A 5,248-nucleotide genomic window follows, 5' to 3' on the forward strand; every position below is an offset into this window, starting at 1 on the left:
ATTTAAGGTTAAGATTGTTATGTGAACTTGATCCCGCCATTATGATACAACCGTTATTTTGCTCGTTAGTTGATGCAGTTTCTTCCTAGCCTGGATGGTCTTACATTTTGGCATGTTTTTGCAATGGCTGGTGTACCGGGTTGTCTTTCCATGTTGAGTGCTTCCTTTCAGGGTCTCTTGTAAGGGCAGGCCTAGTGGTGACAAAAAATCTCTAAGCATTTGCTGGTCTGTAAAGGATTTTATTTCTCCTTCACTTATGAAACTTAGTTTGGCTGGATATGAAATTCTGGGTTTAAAATTTTTCTTTAAGAATGTTGAATATTGGCTCCCCACTCTTCTGGTTGAGAAGCTTCTGCCGAGATTCAAGCTGTGAGTCTGATGGGCCTTTGTGGGTAACCCGAATTTTCTCTGGCTGCTCCTTAAGATTTTTTCCTTCATTTCAACTTTGTGAATCTGGCAATTATGTGTCTTGTTGTTTCTTCTCGAGGAGTATCTTTGTATGCTTCTCTGTATTTCCTGATTTGAATGTTGGCCCGTTCCCTACTACAGGCTGTAGCGTTCTCCTGATGATATCCTGAAGAGTGTTTTCCAACTTCTGGTTCCATTTTCCCCTCACTTTCAGGCACCCCAATCAGACGTGATTTGGTCTTTTACATAATCCCATACTTCTTGCAGGCTTTGTTCATTTCTTTTTCTTGTTTGTCTTTTTGGTTTCTCTTTCTCGCTTCATTTCATTCATTTGATCCTCAATCTGATAATTTTTCTTCCAGTTGATCGAGTCGGTTACTGAAGTTGTGCATTTGTCACGTATTTCTCGTGTCATGGTTTTCATCTCTTTCTATTCTAGCCATCAATTCCTTCCACTTTTTTCAAGATTTTAGTTTTATGCTTGCAATGTAATTCTCTTTAGCTCTGAGAAATTTGATGGACTGAAGCCTTTGTTCTCTATCTCACAAAGCTATTCTCCTTCAGCTTTTGATCTCTGTTGTTAATATACATCACTAATTTGTCTCACTTGGAGATTGAGCTGATAAGACCACTGACCTGTCTGTTGAGATTTTGAGTAGGTTATAGCATGCAACAATGAAGACCTGACTTATTTAAAGCTTCCCTCCAAAGTACTCCACCTATGCGTGCGTCGTGACTGCTCCTGTGTATTACCTCCCAGTTGAAGCTACCAGTCAGGACCCTGAAGGGTGGTCCGTCCTCTGCATCTCAACCTCCTGCAGCGGGGAGACCCACTGCTCTCTTCAAAGCGTCGTGACAGAAAGTGGCTTGGGCGCCTGCAGAGGTTTCTGCTGGGTTTGTTGTTTACTGTGCCCCTGACCCCAGAGGTGGAGCGCCCACAGAGACAGGCAGGTTTCCCCTTGAGCTGCTGTGAGCTCCACCCAGTTCGAGCTTCCCAGCAGCTTTGTTTACCTTACTCTAAGCTCCTGCCAGCAATGGCGGGCGCCCCCAGCCTCGCTGCTGCCTTGCCGGTAGATTCGCCAGACTGCTGTGCTAGCAATGAGGAGGCCTGCGGGTGTGGGACCTCCCGCCAGGTGGTGTGGGATATGATCTCCTGGTGTGCCTGTTTGCTTAAAGTGCAGTGCATTGGGGTGGGATACCCAATTTTCCAGGTGCTGTGTGTCTCAGTTCCCTGGCTAGAAAGGGATTCCTTCCCCCATGAGCTCCCAGGTGAGGCAATGCTCACAGCTTCAGCTCTCGCTGGTTGGGCTGCAGCAGCTGACCAGCACCGACTGGCACTCCCAGTGAGATGAACCTATACCTCAGTTGAAAATGCAGAAATCACCGGTTCTGTGTTGTTCTCAAGGGCTGAGTTGGAGACTGGAGCTGTTCCTATTCGGCCATCTTGCTCCGCCCCCCCTAAACACATTTTCTAATTCCCTTTGTGACTTCCTTTCTTTTACCCATGTGCCATTTAGAAGTACATTGCATAAATTCCAAATATTTGAGAATTTTCTAGTTATTTTTTGTCATTGATTTCAATATAATTCTACTGTAGTCAGAGTATATTTTCCCTTTATTTCTATCTTTTTAAGTGTGTTTACGTATGTTTTATAGCCAAGCATATTGTCAATTTTGGTAAGTGTTCAGTTTGCCTTAAAATGATGTGCATTCTATAGTTATTATAAGCAGCATTCTACATATGTCACATAGGTCTAGTTTATTAATAATGTTCAAATCTTCTATGTCTCTATGATATTCTAGTATCTACTTGTTCTTTCAGATATTAAAAGAGATATGTCAAAATCTACTATGATCATGGATTTATCTAGTTCTCTCCTGTAGATTTTTTAGATTTTGAGAATATTTTATTAAGCATATACAGTTATGCAATTATTTTATCTTTCTTGGGTATTGAACTTTTGAACATGACAAAGTATCCCTCTTTATTTTTAATAATGCTTCTTTAAGATCTGCTTTGTCTGATATTAGTCCCATGATGTTAGCTTTCTTTGGTTAGTGTTTGCATGGTATAATGAATACCCCTGTGCATTGTCTCACATTTTCTTTACTTTACATCTGTATTAGATTTTTCCCTAAACACTCAATACTAGAAAACAGTATGTGTGGCATTCTGGGAAAATGTGTGCCTCAATGATTTTCACATAAACAGGTTATCCTTGAAGCATAACGAACAAAAATGTGCACAAGAACTTTAGGAGTATAGTACTTATAAACAAATAAGCCAGTTTTGATTAGATGAAATAAGCCAGTTGAGCAAGAGATAAATTAAAATAAAAATTTTTAAAAGGAAGAAAATATAATAAAAATACTATATGAGCACTTAACTGATGAACATTTAATCCATTTAGATGTGACTAAAATTTGAAATATGTCTTAATTAATGAAATGCAAATATTATAAACCTTAACAATACACAAATATAATAACAAAGTTATCAGAAGTGGGACTATGTTTAAGTGTACAGATTTTATGCTATTATAGCAGGAGTCAATAGAATCCATCTAAAATTAAAATATTTGGTTTAAAATGCACAATAATTCCAATGTTTCAATATTTTTCATAATGCTTTTAATTAACTTCAGAGATATTTTAAAAATTAATGTTGCTTGTGCTGAAGAAACATCTGAAATTCAACAATTTTGTTTATTTCATTCTTTACTTCTCATTCAGTTAATTCAAGTACAAGCAAAATTACTACTATGTACGCCAGGAAAGAGATGTCTGAAACAGTGATTTCTATTTGTTAACTACAGCTATTTGGGGATGGTAGGTTTTTAGTGAATTCTTTCTTACTTTGCATTGTTATTTTCCTTATTGTGTTACTTTTGCTTTTCTTATAATGAGCATGTATCATTTTTACATAAGCTATGCAGTAATTTTTCTAAAAATGTTAGAGAGACAGTGATAGAGCCATCTTTAGCTAGCAAAATTTTTCTCAACTTTTTCTAAATTTACTTTTAGAAAGAAACTTTATATTTTATCTTAAAAGAAGCTACTGATTGAATTATTCTTTGTCATGGTGAGCCTAATGTGATCAATTTTTATTTGGGGTTCACTAATGAAGAGTGAATCCTTTTGCTCTGCAACTCCTAGCATTCAGTATCATTCAGTATAACCTTTCATATCCCAGCCTTCCCTGTTTTAAGTCAAGTCTGTCATCTCTTCTTCTTAGATCTAGGAACAGACAGTGTCACCCAAAAGGACACTCCCTGAGGAGCAGGATGGCGGTGGGGTGCTACTGGTTTGAAAGTGTGTCAGATTGACAGCCGTTCTGCCATGTACTACAATAGACAGTCAAAGAATTAAAACGCACAGTATCTTATTTTATGATGGAAGATGGGGAGGACAGGAAAAATCAGCTCACAATTATTGAGCGCCTAATGTATTCCAGGCATAGTCACAGCAACCCTGAGTTAGGTATTACTAATCCCATTGTGCACATGAGGAAAGAAAAATTTGAGAGAGGTGAGATGAGTTGTCTGTGTTTATGTGGCTAACTGGGAACACTGATAATGAAGCCTGAGCTCCCCCGGGCCCTTCTCTCTGCTTCTATCGCTGCTATGGACAAATTCCTATAAGTTCCTATATATTCCTACCGATTCCTATATAAGCTTTTATATGTTTTTGGTTAAATTTACAACTATGTTTATTGTACTGAACAAAAAACCCTTCAAGTTTTGCCTCTGACACAGATAATAAATTTATGTTTCAAATTGTTTTTATTTTAAGAATGACTACAAAGACAATGGAAGCAGATAATTCCAGCTAGAACCAAAATTTAATGGTGAAATGAGATCAAACTCACAAAGAGTTAATTACACTAGCACTAATTAAATGTAGTCTTCTTAAAAGAAGAAGAAAAAAAGCCAGCTTTATCCTGGCAAGAAGCCTGTAAAAAAGGGACGATCTGTCACAGACTCACAGAACACAGTAATTAAGGTCTGAAACGCTTCCCAATCAAAGAACAGGAAGAGTTCACTCTGAGTTAACTGTTTAAACAGCATCCCTTGTGAAATGGCATTGCTACTGTATGTTTTTAGATTGAATTGATTTAATTTCTTACTGTTTCCCTCTAAGTAGGAATTAGAGCTTCCATTAGGAATTGCTCAGGGTGCCCATTCTGGACTCCCTCGTCCCAGGACAGGAGTGGAGGGAAGGACTAATGTAATGTGCATGTGATATATGCTGCAGCCAGAACCTGGTCACAGGCTAATTCAGCAACAGGCAGGAATAATGAACAATTAATGAACCCACATTGTGTTTACACGTCTAATTTTGATACTCATCATTTATATGTTCTAAGTAAGATGTTACGCTTTCACAGAAGCATAAAAATGTGCACGTAAACTAAAATATGTGCATTGCTCCAAAATTATGCTTAAATTTTACATTTCATTTCCTAGCAGAGACTCAGTCAACACATTCACACAGTGACACCTGTAACTCACACATGGTGGTTTAGTTTAGTAACAGTTGATTTCCCTTTACAATAAAACAATTGCCTGAACTCAGTTTCATGTATTGGTTCATTGTTCTTCCTTGCTGTCACTGTTAACCAGTATTTAGGCTTCATCCAGAACATCTACTCCACCTAAAAAGGATAGCAAATGAACAAAAAGGTTGACATGGTCACTTTCCTTTTACTACGATGTGAGGGCTGCAATTTTTCTCAATTCATAATGAATTTGTTTTTATATACCCAACCCACAGTTACTTGTTGCCTATATTAAGGGACAGATTTGTAAATCATATTTAGGTCCAATGTGACTTGTGAACA

This window comes from Papio anubis, chromosome 1, assembly GCF_008728515.1.
Source record: "Papio anubis isolate 15944 chromosome 1, Panubis1.0, whole genome shotgun sequence".
Classification (NCBI taxonomy): domain Eukaryota; kingdom Metazoa; phylum Chordata; class Mammalia; order Primates; family Cercopithecidae; genus Papio; species Papio anubis.